The sequence below is a fragment of the Oreochromis aureus genome, linkage group 6, assembly GCF_013358895.1.
Source record: "Oreochromis aureus strain Israel breed Guangdong linkage group 6, ZZ_aureus, whole genome shotgun sequence".
Lineage (NCBI taxonomy): Eukaryota > Metazoa > Chordata > Actinopteri > Cichliformes > Cichlidae > Oreochromis > Oreochromis aureus.
The window spans coordinates 37,058,235-37,069,550 of record NC_052947.1 but is presented as its reverse complement, the minus strand read 5'-3'; positions in this window follow the sequence as shown (position 1 = coordinate 37,069,550).

The following is an 11,316-nucleotide window of genomic DNA, read 5'->3' as shown; positions in this document are numbered from 1 at the left end:
GCTGCAAATGCAGGTTTGCTTGCTAAAAGAAACATTTTGAAAAAGTAATGTTTATAGTCATTTTTGGAACTAGTTATTCTAAAATATACATTTAGCATTATTACATTTCTTTATAAAGTTCTCTCCTGAAGCAGCAATCAGGAATTATTATATTATATGTTATTATATGAATGCATATTGTACAATCAATGGAGAATTCTCAGAATGAATGAATGCAGCACAAAGTGATCACCACACTAACATGTAGGTGGAAAAATCAACAAAAATAGCAAAACCAATGGAAAGAACTCTTCCAGCTGACTGAAAGTGAATATATCTCCACGTAAAGACACATCCCATGAGCTCAATAAATAAGTTCTCTTTGAGTCGTTTTGGTTTACAGTTGAGAAACATTGTTTTTCCTGGGAACATGAATGACTTGAGAGAAGTGTGAATCCTCATCTGATGGATGAGTTTTTTCTTGTAATGGCTAAATGGCTTCATAGAGTTATTTGAATAAGTGATGATGCATTATTTCAACACTTTCCTCGTATTTTTAACATTCACTCAAACTTCTATGTAAAAAAAAGGGTAATACCCATTTTTACCAGGATGCATTTCCTTGCAGACCCATTCCAGAAATAAACACTCTTGTTTTAGCTCAGCCATCCTCAAGCATCCACAATGGAGGGAAAGGCACACTTCACCTGTCACACTGGCACCCAGTTTAGTTCATTCTATAAATACACTGAGAAAAGACACCTACAAGGTGCTGTGAGCATTCCTCACTATGCAGTTAAATATGGATTGGAGGAGTATTGACGTCAGACTGACACGCACACACTCACATGCACAGACACAGAAGTTAACACACACATATGGGCCTTCATATGTGAGTAGACCAGCGCGCAAGCTGGCCCTCACACACACACAAACATGCACGCACACACTCTAACACACTCTCACACTTTCTCTTCCTCTCTCTCTCTTACACACACACACACACACACACACACACACACACACACACACACACACACACACACACACACACACACACACACACACACACGCACACATGAGGCTACTCTTATTTCTAGCCCTGCTTCTGATGTCACTCTGTGAATTGGGACTGTCTCAGCAGCAGAGCATTATGGGAAGGCTTATGAGAGCTTAATGATTCCTTGAGGTACAATGCTGCTAAATAATGGGAAGAGTGAAAGAGAGCAAAGGATTAACATGCACACACAGATACACTCATGTTCAGCAAATCTTTCTCACAATCCGTTTGTAAAGCTTCACTTTCACTCCGTATTGGGATTTAATGTTGACTGCCTGGCTGGCTGCTCGCACAGGTAGTCCTTTACTCACATCACTAAGCATTGGCAAATTCATTACGAGCTAAAGACATGCAGAAGGACTGGTGTGACGGGAGAGGATGCTAGGCATAGGGTGAGATGGAGGCTGATGATCCACTGCTGAAACCCCCTAAAAGAGGAGCAGCCAAAACACGAAGAAGAAAAAGAATTAAGAAGAAGGAATAAATCATTAGAAGCTGATGTAGAATATAAAATGTGTGCTCACACTTTGATAGCCAAGAATGTTCCTCATCACATTTCTTCTATAAGAATAGGGTCACTTAGGTATCGACCTTGAAGTGCATATAATAACATAAGCTATAAAATGAATCTGTGCAACCAAAAGATGACTGTATAAATAAATACACCTACTCTCAAGACCTTATATAAACAAATTCATACCCATGACCTCGGGAGGTGGAATATCTCCCCCTATAAGAGTCGTTCCTTTGGTCTCATCGACAATAACTACATGTATAACTTCTCATCTGCTTAAACCTGAATGGGACTGTGGTATGAATAGGATGACTCATGCTAAAAGGAGTGCAAAGAGCTGAGCAATCTACATTGTTCAAACCTCATAGGGCAACAGATCTCAGAATAGCAGAGCTTTCTGGCTGCTTAGGGTAATTTCTTCCAGTATAAAATGTTAGCAAATGAATATGCAATGTGCCAGTAACTTTCAAGCCTGACACCTGACATGCCAACTTTCCTATTTGCAGTGTTCTGACTTAGCTTTACACCTGAATGTGTTGTCACTCTGCTAACCTTTCCTCATTTGCTTTATTAGACAATTTCACACAATCAAAAAAACTCTGGTGCTGTCTCTGGTTTGGATCCAGCGCAGTGTTTTGCCAAATTTCTCTCCAAAGGGAGGATTGGTGTCCAAGTGCATCTTTAGTTTGCTTGGCACCAGGTTAGCATTCAGCAGCTTCTCTCAACAGAGGACACACTCGGGCTGAGAGCTGTTAACCTCCACAGCATTAGTTAGGGCTTTCATGTGTTATGCTTTAATTACTGCCTCAGCCTTGTAACAGTGCAAGCAAACTGGAAGCCTTGTGAAAAATTTCTTAAGGATTTTTTGTTAATGAATAAATATAATAAATACATAATAAATAAAGTGTGCAAAGTGCTGATATAGTAAATGCACCATTCATTTGTAATCTTCTCTGTATTTGTATACTGGAGTAACAATCCATGGTTCTCACAAAAGTCAAAGGCACACCTGGACCTATGAGTTTGGGAACTTGCATCAGGAAATTGGAAAAACAAGTGGTACTAAAAATAAACACCTAGAAGAAATTTTTAATAATTGGTAGTAATAATTAGCTTGATTCGCAACAGTTCAGTAACATGATTGGGTATAAAAAGAGCATCTCAGAGAGGCAGACTTTCCCAGAAGCAAATATCTGCAATGAACTACATCTGCAAATATGCTAAACTGCATAAGGCATCTATTACACTATTATAAGAGTCTGAATGATGAACTGGAACTTTCAGCAACTCAAAACATTTGGTACATCATGAAACAATGAAATATGATATATGACTGGTGAGCGTCATATATCAGCCACGAATGAGACAACTTTCCTCTCATTCCTGTCTTCCCAGACATTTGCAAATTATTATGATGTCCATCCATCCATCCATTCGCTTCCGCTTATCCTTTTCAGGGTCGCGGGGGGCGCTGGAGCCTATCCCAGCTGTCATAGGGCGAGAGGCGGGGTACACCCTGGACAGGTCGCCAGTCTGTCGCAGGGCCAACACACAGGGACAGACAACCATTCACACTCACATTCACTCACACATTCACACCTAGTGACAATTTGGATTATCCAATTAACCTATCCCCACAAGCTGCATGTCTTTGGACGGTGGGAGGAAGCCGGAGTACCCGGAGGGAACCCATGCAAACACGGGGAGAACATGCAAACTCCACACAGAAAGACCCCGGCCTGATGGTGGAATTGAACTCAGGACCTTCTTGCTGTGCGGCAACAGTGCTAACCACCGTGCCACCGTGCTGCCTTATTATTATGATGTATGTACCCAAAATGGTCCATTTTCTTCATTTAAACATTTGACATGTTTTCTGTGTTTTACCGTGAATAAATATGGGTTTATGAGATCTGAAAATCAATGCTTTTTCTTTTAAATTTACATTTTACACAGCTTTTGAACTGGAACTGGGGTCATAATCAGACTTCTGGTTGAGTATCCCTGCAGCAACTGAACCATAACATTAAAATGGGAATGGCACAAACAAACCAGCACTGTTTAGATAGTCTCCAGACTCATACTTGAGAGCATGAATCACATTGGTATTCAATACCTTAACTGGACACTAGGTTAGTAACTCATTTTCCCTGACTGTGCGCAGGATAGGGGTTAAAAGTGATTCAGCACCTCATCTATAGCAGGGTTGTAGTGTGTGTCATATGGCCCCATCACTCATGAAATCTGGGTTTGGGGCAGAGGGAGGGTTATGTTTGCAGAATGTGTTGATTTTAGGCAGACTGAAAACAGACAGCTTAACATTCCCCTAGTATAACTAGATATGCTTTTCCACTACCAAACGATTATAAATTTATTTTGAAGCACTACTATAAATTAGTTTAGTGCTAGATTGGCAACCACAGACTATAAAAGCAGCGTCTTGAGAAACAGTGTGCGTCAGACCATGCTGAGCATGCTGCTGCAGCTGTACTGCCAGGGGCCCTTCTAAAATAAGCTATAGCATCATGTAAGACAGTTTCTGTAGTTGTCAAATTCCATTTTGTTAATTTTAATTTTTTCCCCTCAGTCATATTCTTGAGATCTTGAAATCTTCTTGAGATCTTGAGACTTTATTGTTAGCTCGACCAATTAATCCACTACTGTAATATCTAAATCAGAAAAAAGACTTTATTGGGGCTTTTATTCAAGCCTCCATTGGATGGCCAGTCCTCACAAACATGAACAGGTCAACTTTATCTGTGTCTTTTATATCTTTGAACTGACTCTAGTTTTTAAAAATCTGCTCTGTAGGATAGATTAGTTTCTAAAGCCTTTGTTTATCCAGAAATCAAGGACTTGCTGTTATCATAAGTGCAGGTTAATGTTTTGCTGCCAAAGCTGTTTCCAGTGTGGAAACTTACAAAGTCATGATACACGGGCTGCAACACGTGTCTCACAAGAAATATGGCTCAAAAAGATGAGCCACATGCAGGCATCCACATGAATGGATGCCTGCATATTGAAATCCATCCTAAATTAGGAGCAACAAAAGCATCCTAAATAACAGCTGAACCAATTATTCATGTTTGTTCTTTATGTTACATATATCAAAATTGAAATCTTCCTCTGAGTACAAGCAACCTTGTCTCACATCATCTAACACAAACGAACACTTTGACCCACTGTTTGTTTGGATCTGATTACCATATGCCCCACAGGGCATAGAGACACCCTCTATGCCCTGTGGGAATCAGATTTAACTGATAAAGCTAGCAAAGCAGAGCAGTGTGTCAAAAACAGCTATCTTAAAAGACAGCTTCCATTGCTGCTTAGCAATAATCTCATTGACAAATGAGACATTTCCTGGAAAAAACAAATTTGGGTGTGACCTGCAAGTGGGGCTTAGACACAAGCCAAGGGTTCAAAATATTCGTCACTGCAGGGACTAGATCAGTATAGTTTTTTTGATAGTCTTCTCTAACAATATAAAAATAGCCCAGACCCAGAAGCGTTACCATATAAGATTAGAAAAGGTGAGATGAGATGTGATCTATCTATCCCGGAGCTGGGAAATTCAAGTGTTACAACAGCCTAGAACAAAGTTACTTAAATAAATTAGAATATACCTTGCTAAAATAAAATATAATACATCCTACCTAGGTTAGCTAGTGATTCTAAATTGACAGTAAGTTGCATCTCTGTATCTTTAGTCTTGTGAGGGATTGACGATTTGTCTGCAGCGTACCTGACGTTTGCACTATAATTCTGATTTGGATACGCTGAAGAAAATGGGTGGATGACAAGCCCAAGTGGCTCAATAAGACAAAAATTACCCAAAAGATAGGAACACAATTAAATAGCGAAACATATTTAAAAAAATCAACTCAAGAAAAACAAGTAGGCAATTTAAACAATAAACATTTCCCATAATTGTCCTTGTGCCAGTGGAACTGAGAAAGTTATGTGTGAAAGTTGCCTCCTGTGCAGTATGTAGTCTGGATCATCTATGACTGATACCATTTCTTCCAGTGACCTTCTCTCCAGGCTTGCTACAGTGGTGTGAGTGATGTCATGCTACATGCTACATTCACACAGCAACAACAACAGTAGAGAGTTTCCTCTTCAAGGACTTCAGACACATTCTACAGCTGGCAATTTAATATCCAGGCCTTCACAATGATACTGCACATATTTCATTCACCAACAGTGTCATTTTACAACAAACTGCAAGACAATTGTCACAATTCACAGGAACACAAGAACTGAGTGGTGGATTAATATGGCTAAATCAATTTTCTGACTCTAGTGTACCTGGTCTCTGAGGTGACAAACAATTGAATTTAACCCAATTTTTCTAGCGTAGAAAGCTGCACCTGCTGAAGTCAAAAGAATGACTTTGTTCACACAAGGTCTCAAGAGTTGGAGAAAGAATAGTTAATATTAGATTTCAACTGTAGTCAAGATCAGACTGAGATTGAAAGAGCAATTGAGTTTCATTTACACAAGCGAGAATGTACAGTAGTTTCTTCACTTTGGAGGCTTATGGGGATGCTACATTAACTTGAGGTAATAAATAAATAAATGCAATAAGAAATGAATAAAAAACATTAGTAAGACATATTAGAGGAAGAAAGAAACCCACAACAGTTTGTTGTGTATAATGTCACTTTTATCTTCCATGAGAACGCTGAACCTCCCAAAAAGTTGATTCTGTTCATCTGGACGTGATGTTTTCAGTGGGAGAAACGTTTCGTCACTTATCCAAGTGACTTCCTCAGTCTCAGCTGACTGCAGGTTTTCCCAACCTTATAAACAGTACATTTGCACAATGACTGAAACTACCACACTGAATGAACAACAGGCTGTGAGTTCAGTTCCTTGATCGTTAATATGCAAACTGTCATGACAAAATGCTATGTCTAGATGAACAGAATCAACGTTTGGGGATTTACTTTGTTCTAATGTGCAAAATGAAAACAAACATAAAATAAAACAAAAACAAACAAGCACAATGTCCAATAACAATTTCAAAACCAAACGCGACTGCAGAGGCTGATTTTCCTTACTAAACTATGATGAAGCCACAAGCAAAGCTCTAACTGGATAAAAATGATTGCATGCTTCTTAGGGATGCTCTCTGCACACAGTAATAAGTTACAGGAGCAGCAGCGAGTGCTTTTGGATTTGGTCCCAGATTCCACCTCTCAGGCTGCCCTGACCCTCCAATGTGTGAAGAATCCTGAGAGGAATACCTGAAATTAGATAAGTGAAGTCTGACTGACAACCCCCCACCGGCACCCCCACCTGAACCGACACGTCTGATCATCAGCTTACTCTGTATTTTCAGCATCCTGCTTAACTATGTGGTGTGTTTTGTATCCACTTAATATATATTTATCTTTTATATTTTGTATTTATAATTTTATGCATTTGTTTATGTTTTATTTGTATATTCTGAACACAGGGCAGTGATTAGCACTGTTGGCTCAAAGCAGGAAGAGCGTAGCTTCAGAAATAGCGGCCTGCTGGGGCGATTTTGTGTGGAGTTCACATGTTCTCCCCTGGCTTGTGTTTGAACGTGACTGTGAATGGCTGCCTGCCTCTTTGTGTTAGCCTTGCAGTTGACTGGCAGCCTGTCCAGAGCGTACCCCGCCACTGGCCCTGTGATGGCTTGGATTGGCTCCAGGTCCTTTGTGACCCTAAACTAAACAAGGAGAAAAAAGTGGATGGAGTTTTTCATTCTCCAATTTATTCAAGCAAATTTCTGTCTCATTTGATCCTCCATACGTAAGTATGGAATAATTACCTTTACTTCCCACTCACTGCACAGTTACTGTTTACTGCTTTTCCCTTCAGATTTGCAGGCAGATAAAATAAAATAATCATTTGGAGGATTCTTTGCATTGTTAGCTGCTATAATACAAAATTTTGCTTGCAATAGAATGCGTCATCTGTACTAATTTTACTATTTTAATAATTAAGTCCTACATACAGCCTTAGTAATCACAGTCTGGATGCAGCCATTGTTACGTGCAGAAGTTGTGATGTATAAGTGTGGAAACAGCTTGAACACGTATGTCGAGTAGGAGTCTACTGATGATTTTAGCTTCATTGTCCAATTATGAGTAATGTTACCTCATTATTATAATCTGGAGGGAGGAGAGGTGAGGTGGCAGAGCATATGGAGAAGTAAAACTTTCTTTGGTCTGCTGTATGATTCTGTGGAGCTACTTTCTAGATGTCTAGATCTGTATGCAGCCACTCAAATGAACCATTCACATATTTGCACTACTTCTCACACGCATAAGCGGACACGTGCAAGCGCATAGATACTCAAGCCTGACAGTTGGTGTGCGTCATGTGGTGCTGATGCTCATTCAGCGCCTCTATGAAAAGTCTCAGGCTGACTGTTGAGTGATGCAAGATTGATATGTAACTCCTCTTCTTTTTGCTCAGACAAACGAGTGGGTGTGTTAAGCTTTCAGGAAGATCTGGTAGTGAAGGAGAGGGAAGAAGTGGGAATAATGAAGCTTTGATTATGTTTTCTAGTTTGTTGACGTGGTATTTCACTGATGTCTGACATGTTCTGGGAAATCTACCTGTTTGGCTGTGCGATATGTGTAAAATGAATCTTGACAGCGTTTCTGCCTCTCTCTAATGTATCTCACCACCTATCTGTCTTCAGTGGTCTTTAACTCAGTCTTTCTCCCACCTTTCTCCCTCCCTTGTCTCTCTCTCTCTCTCTCCCTCACTCTCTCTGTCTCTCTCTCTCTCAGTCTCTATGCCTCCAGCGAAGGCCTTTTCCTTCTTTAGTTTACTGTGTCCGCATTACGCGCCCATCTGCGTCACGCATGAGGCATGGCTTAGTGTTAAAAATAACAGATGAAAGGGGAACAGACGGATGCAAAAAGAGAGGTGAGGGGGCTGATGACTAGGGTTAGGGATATGGAGGGGAGAGGAGGCGAGAGAAGGAAGAGAAGGAGGACTGGCCTTAGAAGCACCAGCCTGCAGGAGAGAACTAAAAAAACACCCCATCCATCAATTGTTCATTTATTTGTTCTGAAGGCCATTATCTGCAACTGTGGTGGCACAGAAACAGACTTGAACAGGGCTTGAATCCTGTCTGCTTGAGGTTAATAAAGATCTGAATGAAAGCACGTGGGTCCCGAGTGATGGGAGGACTTGCGTCGTGTGTGGTGTCTGGTCTCTAAATATAAAAGAAGAAACGTGTATAGTTTTTGTTTAGTTTGAGTCAGACTCAAAGTAAAGTTGCTAGTCACTTTGGTTTAGTGTTAAAGGTTAATGATTAAATTAGATTTAAATTCAAGTTATTTTATGATCTTCTAAGTTAAGGTGAGCAGTTATGGTTACAATATTTTATATTTCAAACATGCATATCATGCCATATTTTTACAAAACTGGCTTTGTGTGGCTCTATCCAGAAATATTTAGAGCTACTAACTCTAAAAAACAGTGATTAATAATTTACCAACTTGATGCTGTAATTGATAAACACAGACAGAGGTTTAGTCTCTCTAGACTTCTTCTTTTCATTGTTTGGTTCTTAGCTTTGTTCACTTAATGAATCTGGATTTTTTTTCATGGTTGAAGGTTTTTAAATCAACCCTAATAAAAACACCCCTCACATCCCCCCACTTCCTTTACTAGTGTGCAATGCTGGAAAAATGCATAGAACCTTTTGATCTATACATGTTGTTAAAATGCAAATTACTTTACCATTTTGTGGTTTTGTGCATTAGTGGTGGATATTACCAAACAATTCTGCAGTTAATGCAAACCATTTGACACAATCTGACAGCTCCCTCTTTGCCTTATTTAAGAGGTACAGTCATAAAGTCCTGCATAAAAAAAAAACTTAATTAAATTTTAACTGAGCTCCCCTTTAAGGTTCTTACCTCGTACAATGCAGAACTGCTTCCAACTGCTGCTTGTTTTACATCGCTCCCTCAAAGTCCCGTCTGGACCAATTTGCATTTGTGCTTCTCTGATCTACAGTGGCATAATGGCATGCACCAGAGTTCAGACTGTTTGTTCTGAATGTTCTTCATCAGATGCCCCAGGATGTTACAGTGAAACTCAGTCTGATCATTAGGGACAACTTTCTGTTTGCAGTTCTGACCTGATGCACTGCCTTCAGGCCTGAAAACTTTACACTCTAACACTTTAAAAGTTGTTTTGGGTTATATTGCACCAGTTTGCTCTGTCAAGTTTCAGGCCCATGTTGACACACATGCAAGTAGTGAGCAAAAAGACCGGGGCATTTAAAAATGGCAGATGTGTTACATCGGTACACGATGTGGCAATGTTGAAGGCAAATTTTGTTTTGGTATGATATTGAATTTTTATTAGGGAGAACTGTAGAACTTCTGGATTGTACTTCATAAGAATACTGACATGTTGGTTTGAACCTATAAAGAACATGTGATGTGGAGACTATCCAGCCTTTACATTATGCTGCCAGATGAATACCAGTGTTTATGTTGGTCAGTCTAAGTAATGTTCAAGTTCAGATGACAGTGCTGTAGTCACTGCTGTAGTTGTAGTTATTCCAGAGAAGTTTTTATCTTTTATCTTTTATCCCGTCTTCCTTCTCTCACCCCAACCGGTCACAGCAGATGGCCCCGCCCCTCCCTGAGCCTGGTTCTGCCGGAAGTTTCTTCCTGTTAAAAGGGAGTTTTTCCTTCCCACTGCTTGCTCATAGGGGGTCATTTGATTGTTGAACCGAACGTTCTGCCCCCCTCTCTCACACTGCTTGTTTTTCATCAACCTCTTCACCATTACCCGTCGAATAGGGGCACACATTGAAGAAAAGTATTACTTTTCAGCCACATTATCATTTGAAATTGCTGGCGTAAAAGAGATAATGGAAAATGAGGGTAATTAATATTTCCTGATGCTCAGTAACAAGAAATTTCCTGATTAGTCAGAATCTGCTTCACACATCAAATGTGAAAAGATTTCATCTTCTGAATATTTCACTGTAGTCTGAATAACTTCTGCTGAGAATCCATTATTCTGATATTCATCTCGTTGCCTTATTTTTTCATTTTGACCTCCCATGGGTAGTTGCTGGGATTTGAGAGATTCGCCTTGGTCTCTGTGCGTCACATCACTGACGTCAGCCTACTTGCTCCTCACATATGGATTGAGGTTAATTGTCTGTTGGTTTATCCTGTCATGTTGCTGTGGCTTGTCTGAGTTTCCCATTTCCTGTTTGCTGGTGAAAGATTTTTTTTGGAACTGGTCTGATCCAAGCCTTGGTAGATTATCTCAGACTCACAGCCTTGTTAGAGGTTACATTCCTACATTCTTCAGTGCATCCATTAATGCAGTCTCATATTAATTTATAAAGCTACTGTTAGAAAACATTACAATTTACTTTCCTCCTAATGTCATTACTACAGAGTTGATCCATGCAGATTTGATTTGGCACTGCTATTACAGGAGAGCAATTATTAAAGGCTGCCTTATTTCAATGTAACTGACACAGACACAGCATCCTGAAGTAGGAGTGAAAACATTTTCACAAGACCAGAAGATTTAACACCTGGAGAGAAGTGTTAATAAGAAAATGTATGTGCAGACGTAGGCAGACACAAAAACACAGGTGAAATAATCACAGGTAATATCTGGAAGAAACAATGACGTCAGGCTAGTGGGAGAAATGTGAGAACGGAATAAAACTGTGATTCTAAGAAGTTCTACCATTGGCAGGACTATAATGATGCCAGCAAAGCTTCAG